A 12,603-nucleotide genomic window follows, 5' to 3' on the forward strand; every position below is an offset into this window, starting at 1 on the left:
TATTATTACAGGGAAAAGGGAATCATTTAACCATTAAATAAACCCAATAGGGCTGTTCTGCCCCCAATAAGGGGTAATTATATCTTAGTTGGGATCAAGTACAGGTACTGTTTTATTAATACAGAGAAAAAGGAAAACATTTTTAAAATTTAGAATTATTTGCTTATAATGGAGTCTATGGGAGACGGCCTTTCAGTAATTCGGAACTTTCTGGATAATGGGTTAATGTACTGTTGCCCTGAACTGGTAAAAGCTGTGTGTTTGCCTCAGAAAGACTGCCATAGTTTATATATAAACAAAGCTGCTGTGTAGCCATGGGGGCAGCCATTCAAGCTGGAAAAACAGGAGAAAAGGCACAGGTTACGTAGCAGATAACAGATATTCTCTGTAGAATTCAATGGGAATCTAGAAAGCTTATTTGTTATTTGCTATGTAACCTGTGCTTTTCTTTCCAGCTTGAATGGCTGCCCCCGGGGCTACACAGCAGCTTTGTTTATATAAACTATAGTAGTCTTTCTGAAGCAAACACAAACTTTTACCTTTGCAGGGCTTTGCTACACTTTACATTTTTGGTCTTACTGTCCCTTTAAGTCTTTCAGGGCTCAGTGTCCTTCTATGGAAAGTGGTGGCAGTTCAGTTCCCACCCAGCCAAGCTGGTAGCCTATTGGTCTGTGTGTGGGTCCTGCCAAGTTCTAGGGTTGCCACCTCACCCCTTTAATACTGGCCACATATTGAATCCACATGTTGCATGGCTAATTAGCAATTCATATAGATGCATGCTGCATGGCTGTACATGAACCAGTTCAGTCTGCAGCATGCATCTCAATGATTTGTTAATTAGCCATGCAAGGCGTGGATTCAATATGTGGCCGGTATTAAAGAGTGGTCAGGGCTTTATTTGGCCGCATCTAATTGTGAGCGGTGCCCTTTAAACATATAGTTGATGGCTGCAGGGAATTATAATCCATCCTGCTATACGGCTAAGGGGGAGGCTGGTGTGTGTGACCTTCACTTTCAGCCACTAATCTCAGGTCACAGGCCTGATAAATCCCAACGGCATCCGCCAAACAGCGAATGGGGCATGAGAAGGATGTGAGGGATTTGAGAGTCAGTTCAGCAAAAGCCCCGGAGCCTTGAGATTCAGTTGGATTTCCTAATGAAACAATAAGCAGCACAAGGTCAGGTACCCATCCCTGGGAGGGAAATGCACGAGCACCATGGTACTCCTCCTCCTCCTCCTCCTTCTATTGTATAATTAAAGTCACAAACTCACCTCTCGGTTGGATCTTGGAGGCTTGTAGAACTCTAAATTTGGATGCAGGGCCGGAATATTCTTGTGCGCCAGAGCTTTGCCGAGCTCACTCCAACTACTGTATCCTGGCAATAATGCTGGGCATTGGCTTAACTACTAAGAGAGTAAGGGGTGCTCTCCCCTTGCAATGCTAAGTAAGCTTTATCAGAACAGTCTACGTGAATACAGCCATAAGCATTCACAGAAACGCTGTGCTGAGTCCTCTATCAAAAAAAACAGGATTTCTTGTCAGGGGCGGGCCAAGCCGACCGGGCGCCCTAGGCAACCCGGTCGGCAAACTCCGCCCACCTCCCTGCCCCCCGAACGGCGCATGTGCGCCAATGCACAGGAGGAGGTGGGAGGGGCGTGGCGGTTAGTTCAGTCATTGCCTCCGCCGCTAATGACAAGCGGCGGAGGCAATGACAAAGTAGCGCTAGGGGTAGGCAGGAGAGGCTCCTGCCTGGCGCCCCTCCATCGTTGCACCCTAGGCAGCTGCCTCTTCTGCCTACCCCTAGTTCCGGCCCTGTTTCTTGTCTCCTTGTTTGTAAACATGTTCTTCAGTAAATTCACTTTTGGTATGTTGCGTAGAGTGCCAGGGTCGGACTGGGGGGTTCAGGGCCCACCGGGGCTCCCGCCCCAGGGGCCCTGCAGGTGCCCCAGCCAGCCGTGTCCCCTACCCCCCCCAGGGGCCCCCCTAACCCCCCCGCAGGGCCCCCACCTGACGTCCTCCCTGAGTGCGTATAAATTGAACGCGTCGGGGTGGAACAGTCAGAAGGGGGAGCGCCGGCAAAGGTCGGACTGGGCCACTAGGGCCAGGGCCCACCGGGATTTTTCCCGGTGTCCCGGTGGCCCAGTCCAACCCTGTAGAGTGCTATTCTGAACAATTTGCAATTGGTCTTCATTTTTTTATTATTTGTGACACTGTGACCTACTGTGTCCATAAGTTACCCTCCCATCTAGATTGTAAGCTCTTCGGGGCAGGGACCTCCATCCTCTTGTGTCTTTGACTCTTAACTTATTGCAACTGTATCTTGTATTTATTTATTTGTATTTATTTATTTGTATTTATTGTTATACGGAGTATTTATCTATTATTATCTTAATAACCCCCTGTTTGTATTAATGTATTCTACTGTACAGCGCTGTGTACATAAGTAGCACTTTATAAATAAAGATATACATACATACATACATTTGTGTTTTTTGAATTATTTAGCTTTATATTCAGCAACTCTCCGTCTTGGCCTTTTAGCAGCAATAAGGTTGCTAGGGTCCAAACTAGCCTAGCAACCAGGCAGTGGTTGGAATGAGAAACTGGGATATGTATAGGAGTGGGTCTGAATAGAAAGATAGGTAATAAAAAGTAACAATGACAAATGACTCCACACCTCACTGCGGACCCTGAAGGGGGTTATAAACCTAGTTATGCTATAGAAGTTGCCCAAAAACATAATTATAGATGCAATAAAACTCACTAATGAGAATTCTACTGACCAAAATGCAATAGAATTCACCACTAAGAATCCCGATTCCCAGCACTGTGTCAGCCATCTTGCTGGTACCTTACATATAGAGATAATGATGGCATTTTTCCCATCATTATATGGCACAGGAATGAGACATGGGGATAAAGGGACAGACTTGTTCAGTGCTGGGAAACTGTGCTTATTGCTCCCAACCAGGGCCGCCATCAGAAATCACGGGGCCCCTCACAAAAAAAATTTCTGGGCCCCCCTCCTCCCACACCCCCAATGGCCCCTCCCACACACCCCCATCAATACAAAAGACATAGAGACATTGGTAGCCAGGGGTTACGTTTTGCATTGGTGCCAGGGCAGGTACCCCCTAAATCATTGCTAGCCAGCCCAGGGCCCCCTAAAACATCAGTGGTCCTCCCCCAAATTACACATACCGCAGGGCACCCCCAGCATCCTCCGGCCCCCCCAAGCATCCTTCAGCTTCCCCAAGGGCCCCCCCCAAGCATCCTTCATCTTCCACCAGGGCCCCCCCCAAGCATCCTTCATCTTCCACCAGGGCCCCCCCCCCAAGCATCCTTCATCTTCCACCAGGGGCCCCCCCCAAGCATCCTGCATCTTCCACCAGGGCCCCCCCCCAAAGCATCCTTCATCTTCCACCAGGGCCCCCCCCCCAAAGCATCCTTCATCTTCCACCAGGGCCCCCCCCAAGCATCCTTCATCTTCCACCAGGGCCCCCCCCAAGCATCCTTCATCTTCCACCAGGGCCCCCCCCAAAGCATCCTTCATCTTCCACCAGGGCCCCCCCCCCAAGCATCCTTCATCTTCCACCAGGGCCCCCCCCCAAGCATCCTTCATCTTCCACCAGGGCCCCCCCCCAAGCATCCTTCATCTTCCACCAGGGCCCCCCCCCCAAGCATCCTTCATCTTCCACCAGGGCCCCCCCCCCAAGCATCCTTCATCTTCCACCAGGGCCCCCCCCCAAGCATCCTTCATCTTCCACCAGGGCCCCCCCCCCAAAGCATCCTTCATCTTCCACCAGGGCCCCCCCCCAAAGCATCCTTTATCTTCCACCAGGGCACCCCCCAAAGCATCCTTCATCTTCCACCAGGGCCCCCCCCAAAGCACCCCAAAGCATCCTTCATCTTCCACCAGGGCCCCCCCCCAAGCATCCTTCATCTTCCACCAGGGCCCCCCCCCAAGCATCCTTCATCTTCCACCAGGGCCCCCCCCCCAAGCATCCTTCATCTTCCACCAGGGCCCCCCCCCCAAGCATCCTTCATCTTCCACCAGGGCCCCCCCCCAAGCATCCTTCATCTTCCACCAGGGCCCCCCCCAAGCATCCTTCATCTTCCACCAGGGCCCCCCCCCCAAGCATCCTTCATCTTCCACCAGGGCCCCCCCCCCAAGCATCCTTCATCTTCCACCAGGGCCCCCCCCCCAAAGCATCCTTCATCTTCCACCAGGGCCCCCCCCAAAGCATCCTTTATCTTCCACCAGGGCACCCCCCCCAAAGCATCCTTCATCTTCCACCAGGGCCCCCCCTCAAAGCATCCTTCATCTTCCACCAGGGCCCCCCCCCCCAAAGCATCCTTCATCTTCCACCAGGGCATCCTTCATCTTCCACCAGGGCCCCCCCCTAAAGCATCCTTCATCTTCCACCAGGGCACCCCCCCAAAGCATCCTTTATCTTCCACCAGGGCCCCCCCCCAAGCATCCTTCATCTTCCACCAGGGCCCCCCCCCAAGCATCCTTCATCTTCCACCAGGGCCCCCCCCCAAGCATCCTTCATCTTCCACCAGGGCCCCCCCCCCAAGCATCCTTCATCTTCCACCAGGGCCCCCCCCCCAAGCATCCTTCATCTTCCACCAGGGCCCCCCCCCAAAGCATCCTTCATCTTCCACCAGGGCACCCCCCCAAAGCATCCTTTATCTTCCACCAGGGCACCCCCCCAAAGCATCCTTCATCTTCCACCAGGGCCCCCCCTCAAAGCATCCTTCATCTTCCACCAGGGCCCCCCCCCCCCAAAGCATCCTTCATCTTCCACCAGGGCATCCTTCATCTTCCACCAGGGCCCCCCCCCAAAGCATCCTTCATCTTCCACCAGGGCCCCCCCCCCAAAGCATCCTTCATCTTCCACCAGGGCATCCTTCAGCTTCCCCCAGGGCCCCAAGCACCTTCAATTTCCTCCCAGCAGCGTCCTGCTCCCATGATGTCCTCCTCTCTGTGCCGCGGCTCCCAGCTGCTTCTGTGCTTTTCTAAGGTTGTGCTCTGTGCGTGTGACGTCAGTACGCACGGGCGCAACCTTATAAAAGCGAGGATGCAGCAGAGAGCCGCGGCACGTAGAGGAAGACGCAACTGAAGATTGGGCCCGGGCCGGGCTTGATGAAAGGGGGCCCGGAAACTCTGGCGCGGCCGGGTCCCCTTTACAGCTAAAAATGCCCGGGCCCGGGATGGTCGTACCCCCTGTGCCCCCCTGATGGCGGCCCTGCTCCCAACTCCAATTGCAGGAACAGAGAACAGGGAGCCGGATTTACTCACATCAGCTGGGATTCTCATTGGGGGATTTTTTTTAATTTTGAGGGGTCGCTGGAGATTTGGGGAAAAGTTTTCAATACATTTCATTGAGCAATATTGCTTTAAGAATACAACTCCGATGTTTCTAGGCTACAGCTCCCAGCATGCCTCAGCCTTCATTATATATTGCATTATTCTGGGATTTGTAGTCCGGCACCAACTAAATACAGTTGGGTTGAGCAATGCAGTGCAGCAGGGTTTACAAGCCCTTTAGATTGGGTAATCCACCCAGCAGGTTGGGGCAAAGTCCTTTACTCAACATGATTTTAGGGACTACAATGCCTTTGGCAATGGGTGCAGCTATCAGGGAGTATTGGGAGGCAATAAGCAGTGGTTTATGGTGATTTATTGGCAGTTTCTTAAGCACTGATTAAACACCATGCTGGTCATGTACACACAGACCCAAGGCCTGAGCCCCTTGTTGCCCACTTTGGGCCTGTACATGGACCACTTCTGCCTACATCACTGGTGGGTGCAACTAGGGTCTGGTTTTGACCCAGACAGCCGCTCAGAAAGCTCTTTGCTACGGCCCATACGTATGAAGCTCAGCTTTAGATGCCCCGGTGTACCCGATTCCTGCATTTCTAACCCACTGACCTAAGAGTCAGGCAACTTGTGGGATGAGTATATTCTCAGTAATGCATCAATTGTGTATATTCATAGGGTTTCTGTGACTGCCTGTGGCTATGTTTGTACAAGGTTTATATATATTTCTGTAGCTGCACCAGGTTCAGCCTGGGGATATGGAAAAGTGTGCCATTCCCAAACTGGCATCAACTGTTGCATTGGAACCTTTTATTATATTCTTATTGATCCATGGAAATCGACCTTCCCATTCCCAGTTGCCCCATGGAAACAAAGCACCATCTAACAGTCTAGATCACGGTTGTCCAATTGGAGGCCTGTGGGCCAGATGTGGTCCCCCAGAATTTTTGGGCCCCTAGTCTGCTCAAAGGCTCCATGAACTTCATTGTATGAAGACATCATTTTATTTTAACCTGATCCTCGAATATACTACAGGTATAGGAGCCATTATCTAGAATGCTTGGGACAAAGGGTATTCCGGATAAGGGGTCTTTCTGTAATTTGGATCTTCGTACCTTAAGTCTACTAAATAATCAATAAAACATTAATTAAACCCAATAGGGCTGTTCTGCCCCCAATAAGGATTATTTATATCTTAGTTGGGATCAAGTACAGGTACTGTTTTATTATTACAGAGAAAAGGGAATCATTTAACCATTAAATAAACCCAATAGGGCTGTTCTGCCCCAATAAGGGGTAATTATATCTTAGTTGGGATCAAGTACAGGTACTGTTTTATTATTACAGAGAAAAGCGCTAAAGGTCACCAAATAAAAAGTTGCGGCTTTTGGATATTTACAATGTGGCGACGATTCCGAATTCAACAATTTGCCATCTAAAACTAGTCGATATTATGTAGAAGTCAATGGCAGATGTACCTTCCCTGGAAGATCTTTCTGGGGGCTTGTTTATTAACACTGGTGCAAATTTGCCCCTGGGCAGTAACCCATAGCAACCAATTGGAGTTTGGATTATTCCAGTCACCTGCAGGTAGAACAATGAATGCAACAATTTGATTGGTTGCCATGAGTTACTGCCCATGGTTGATAGCTGAAACAGTGTCACAAAGAAGCCTGCTGATTAAAAGACCTTGCAGGATAATTGGTCGCGACCGAAAAAAGTCTGGCCACCCCTGCCATAGGCAATCACTATTTGTTGGGCTGTTGGGCCTTTGTGTCCTTGAAATGCCAGGACCTATTTTTTACTCCAAGTCAGTACCTGGCTTCTGTCTATAACGCATAAATATATTACCTGGCATTGCCATTCCCTTACCTTTTCCCAAAATGCTTGCTCTCCAGATCGTCCAGTTATAAATAGCCAGGGCCGCCATCAGGGGGGCACAGTCGTCCCGGAGAATTTCTACATTTAAGGGGGGCCCAGCCATGCTTCTGGATAATCAAATAAGGGCCCAGTCAACCTTAACATTGGGCATCTTAAATTTCATTGGTTGTCAGCGGCTAATCCGATTGGTTGTGCCCCGTGCGCAACCTTATAAAAGGGCCTGTCTCTTGGAGGAGTCTGAAGTCACCGGAGCTGCCGCTGAAGGAGAAGAAGCCAAAGAACACCATCTTCGGAGGGCCCTGTCTTCGGGGCAATTGGGGCACTGTGTATGGGGGGGACTGGTTGGGGCAGGCAAAGCCGACCAGGTTGCCTAGGGCGCCCGACACTGGGGGTAAGTACACTGGCACACTGTTGCCTCATTCATTTGAATAGTTCTGCCCCATGTTATTCAGGTTGGGCAGAAGATATTTGTGCACCTCAATTTTAAAACGCTCCCACAGATTTTTAACTGGAAAGAGATCAGGGCTGTATTTAGTTCTGGTGCTGCCTTACCCACTGGACCTCTCCCCTACCCATACCCCTACCCCTGCTGTTCAGAGCAGTAAAGTTTGCCCATGGGCCAGTTGTTGAACAGAGGGAAGCCCCTCATTCACCTTCAGTTCTGGCACCAAATTGAGGATGGGGGTACATTTTTTCTAAACTGTTTCTTTCTATATAGGAACCATTGTATTTTGCACTGTTTTTAAAACCTTGGCTGAAAAGGTTTCTCTTAATTGACTATCCTGACACCCAATAAATAGTGACTTTCTTTGGCACCTTATAGCCCCCCTGGCATTCCCAGTACCCAAAGGCACAAACAGCCCCCCCAGCCAAATAAATAGTGAGTGTCTGTGGCACCTTAAAGCCCCCTTGGCATTCCCAGTACCCAGAGGAACAAACAGCCCCCCCCGGCCCAATAAATAGTGACTGTCTGTAGCACCTTACAGCCCCCCTGGCATTCCCAGTACCCAGAGGCACAAACAGCCCCCCCCCAGCCCAATAAATAGTGACTGTCTGTGGCACCTTACAGCCCCCCTGGCATTCCCAGTACCCAGAGGCACAAACAGCCCCCCCAGCCCAATAAATAGTGACTGTCTGTGGCACCTTACAGCCCCCTGGCATTCCCAGTACCCAGAGGCACAAACAGCCCCCCCAGCCCAATAAATAGTGACTGTCTGTGGCACCTTACAGCCCCCCTGGCATTCCCAGTACCCAGAGGCACAAACAGCCCCCCCCGGCCCAATAAATAGTGACTGTCTGTAGCACCTTACAGCCCCCCTGGCATTCCCAGTACCCAGAGGCACAAACAGCCCCCCCCAGCCCAATAAATAGTGACTGTCTGTGGCACCTTACAGCCCCCCTGGCATTCCCAGTACCCAGAGGCACAAACAGCCCCCCCCAGCCCAATAAATAGTGACTGTCTGTGGCACCTTACAGCCCCCCTGGCATTCCCAGTACCCAGAGGCACAAACAGCCCCCCCCAGCCCAATAAATAGTGACTGTCTGTGGCACCTTACAGCCCCCCTGGCATTCCCAGTACCCAGAGGCACAAACAGCCCCCCCCAGCCCAATAAATAGTGACTGTCTGTGGCACCTTACAGCCCCCCTGGCATTCCCAGTACCCAGAGGCACAAACAGCCCCCCCAGCCCAATAAATAGTGACTGTCTGTGGCACCTTACAGCCCCCCTGGCATTCCCAGTACCCAGAGGCACAAACAGCCCCCCCCAGCCCAATAAATAGTGACTGTCTGTGGCACCTTACAGCCCCCCTGGCATTCCCAGTACCCAGAGGCACAAACAGCCCCCCCCAGCCCAATAAATAGTGACTGTCTGTGGCACCTTACAGCCCCCCTGGCATTCCCAGTACCCAGAGGCACAAACAGCCCCCCCCAGCCCAATAAATAGTGACTGTCTGTGGCACCTTACAGCCCCCCTGGCATTCCCAGTACCCAGAGGCACAAACAGCCCCCCCCAGCCCAATAAATAGTGACTGTCTGTGGCACCTTACAGCCCCCCTGGCATTCCCAGTACCCAGAGGCACAAACAGCCCCCCCAGCCCAATAAATAGTGACTGTCTGTGGCACCTTACAGCCCCCCTGGCATTCCCAGTACCCAGAGGCACAAACAGCCCCCCCCAGCCCAATAAATAGTGACTGTCTGTGGCACCTTACAGCCCCCCTGGCATTCCCAGTACCCAGAGGCACAAACAGCCCCCCCCAGCCCAATAAATAGTGACTGTCTGTGGCACCTTACAGCCCCCCTGGCATTCCCAGTACCCAGAGGCACAAACAGCCCCCCCCAGCCCAATAAATAGTGACTGTCTGTGGCACCTTACAGCCCCCCTGGCATTCCCAGTACCCAGAGGCACAAACAGCCCCCCCCAGCCCAATAAATAGTGACTGTCTGTGGCACCTTACAGCCCCCCTGGCATTCCCAGTACCCAGAGGCACAAACAGCCCCCCCCAGCCCAATAAATAGTGACTGTCTGTGGCACCTTACAGCCCCCCTGGCATTCCCAGTACCCAGAGGCACAAACAGCCCCCCCAGCCCAATAAATAGTGACTGTCTGTGGCACCTTACAGCCCCCCTGGCATTCCCAGTACCCAGAGGCACAAACAGCCCCCCCAGCCCAATAAATAGTGACTGTCTGTGGCACCTTACAGCCCCCCTGGCATTCCCAGTACCCAGAGGCACAAACAGCCCCCCCAGCCCAATAAATAGTGACTGTCTGTGGCACCTTACAGCCCCCCTGGCATTCCCAGTACCCAGAGGCACAAACAGCCCCCCCAGCCCAATAAATAGTGACTGTCTGTGGCACCTTACAGCCCCCCTGGCATTCCCAGTACCCAGAGGCACAAACAGCCCCCCCAGCCCAATAAATAGTGACTGTCTGTGGCACCTTACAGCCCCCCTGGCATTCCCAGTACCCAGAGGCACAAACAGCCCCCCCCAGCCCAATAAATAGTGACTGTCTGTGGCACCTTACAGCCCCCCTGGCATTCCCAGTACCCAGAGGCACAAACAGCCCCCCCCAGCCCAATAAATAGTGACTGTCTGTGGCACCTTACAGCCCCCCTGGCATTCCCAGTACCCAGAGGCACAAACAGCCCCCCCCAGCCCAATAAATAGTGACTGTCTGTGGCACCTTACAGCCCCCTGGCATTCCCAGTACCCAGAGGCACAAACAGCCCCCCCCAGCCCAATAAATAGTGACTGTCTGTGGCACCTTACAGCCCCCCTGGCATTCCCAGTACCCAGAGGCACAAACAGCCCCCCCCAGCCCAATAAATAGTGACTGTCTGTGGCACCTTACAGCCCCCCTGGCATTCCCAGTACCCAGAGGCACAAACAGCCCCCCCCAGCCCAATAAATAGTGACTGTCTGTGGCACCTTACAGCCCCCTGGCATTCCCAGTACCCAGAGGCACAAACAGCCCCCCCAGCCCAATAAATAGTGACTGTCTGTGGCACCTTACAGCCCCCCTGGCATTCCCAGTACCCAGAGGCACAAACAGCCCCCCCAGCCCAATAAATAGTGACTGTCTGTGGCACCTTACAGCCCCCTGGCATTCCCAGTACCCAGAGGCACAAACAGCCCCCCCAGCCCAATAAATAGTGACTGTCTGTGGCACCTTACAGCCCCCCTGGCATTCCCAGTACCCAGAGGCACAAACAGCCCCCCCAGCCCAATAAATAGTGACTGTCTGTGGCACCTTACAGCCCCCCTGGCATTCCCAGTACCCAGAGGCACAAACAGCCCCCCCCAGCCCAATAAATAGTGACTGTCTGTGGCACCTTACAGCCCCCCTGGCATTCCCAGTACCCAGAGGCACAAACAGCCCCCCCCAGCCCAATAAATAGTGACTGTCTGTGGCACCTTACAGCCCCCCTGGCATTCCCAGTACCCAGAGGCACAAACAGCCCCCCCCAGCCCAATAAATAGTGACTGTCTGTGGCACCTTACAGCCCCCCTGGCATTCCCAGTACCCAGAGGCACAAACAGCCCCCCCCAGCCCAATAAATAGTGACTGTCTGTGGCACCTTACAGCCCCCCTGGCATTCCCAGTACCCAGAGGCACAAACAGCCCCCCCCAGCCCAATAAATAGTGACTGTCTGTGGCACCTTACAGCCCCCCTGGCATTCCCAGTACCCAGAGGCACAAACAGCCCCCCCAGCCCAATAAATAGTGACTGTCTGTGGCACCTTACAGCCCCCCTGGCATTCCCAGTACCCAGAGGCACAAACAGCCCCCCCCAGCCCAATAAATAGTGACTGTCTGTGGCACCTTACAGCCCCCCTGGCATTCCCAGTACCCAGAGGCACAAACAGCCCCCCCCAGCCCAATAAATAGTGACTGTCTGTGGCACCTTACAGCCCCCCTGGCATTCCCAGTACCCAGAGGCACAAACAGCCCCCCCCAGCCCAATAAATAGTGACTGTCTGTGGCACCTTACAGCCCCCCTGGCATTCCCAGTACCCAGAGGCACAAACAGCCCCCCCAGCCCAATAAATAGTGACTGTCTGTGGCACCTTACAGCCCCCCTGGCATTCCCAGTACCCAGAGGCACAAACAGCCCCCCCCAGCCCAATAAATAGTGACTGTCTGTGGCACCTTACAGCCCCCCTGGCATTCCCAGTACCCAGAGGCACAAACAGCCCCCCCCAGCCCAATAAATAGTGACTGTCTGTGGCACCTTACAGCCCCCCTGGCATTCCCAGTACCCAGAGGCACAAACAGCCCCCCCAGCCCAATAAATAGTGACTGTCTGTGGCACCTTACAGCCCCCCTGGCATTCCCAGTACCCAGAGGCACAAACAGCCCCCCCAGCCCAATAAATAGTGACTGTCTGTGGCACCTTACAGCCCCCCTGGCATTCCCAGTACCCAGAGGAACAAACAGCCCCCCCAGCCCAATAAATAGTGACTGTCTGTGGCACCTTACAGCCCCCCTGGCATTCCCAGTACCCAGAGGCACAAACAGCCCCCCCAGCCCAATAAATAGTGACTGTCTGTGGCACCTTACAGCCCCCCTGGCATTCCCAGTACCCAGAGGCACAAACAGCCCCCCCCAGCCCAATAAATAGTGACTGTCTGTGGCACCTTACAGCCCCCCTGGCATTCCCAGTACCCAGAGGCACAAACAGCCCCCCCCCAGCCCAATAAATAGTGGACTGTCTGTGGCACCTTACAGCCCCCCTGGCATTCCCAGTACCCAGAGGCACAACAGCCCCCCCAGCCCAATAAATAGTGACTGTCTGTGGCACCTTACAGCCCCCTGGCATTCCCAGTACCCCAGAGGCACAAACAGCCCCCCCAGCCCAATAAATAGTGACTGTCCTGTGGCACCTTACAGCC

General features: G+C 53.3%; 2 protein-coding genes across 6 annotated transcripts in view; both read right to left on the minus strand.

The window, feature by feature from the left end:
- Positions 1-12,603, minus strand: part of LOC101733413 (coiled-coil domain-containing protein 77-like) — a 123,556-nt gene that overhangs the window by 37,056 nt on the left and 73,897 nt on the right. The gene's annotated exons all lie outside the window — the stretch shown is intronic.
- LOC101734616 (coiled-coil domain-containing protein 77-like) overlaps positions 1-12,603 on the minus strand; it is a 79,708-nt gene that overhangs the window by 35,940 nt on the left and 31,165 nt on the right. The window lies entirely within an intron of this gene.

The sequence above is a fragment of the Xenopus tropicalis genome, chromosome 8 (assembly GCF_000004195.4).
Source record: "Xenopus tropicalis strain Nigerian chromosome 8, UCB_Xtro_10.0, whole genome shotgun sequence".
Lineage (NCBI taxonomy): Eukaryota > Metazoa > Chordata > Amphibia > Anura > Pipidae > Xenopus > Xenopus tropicalis.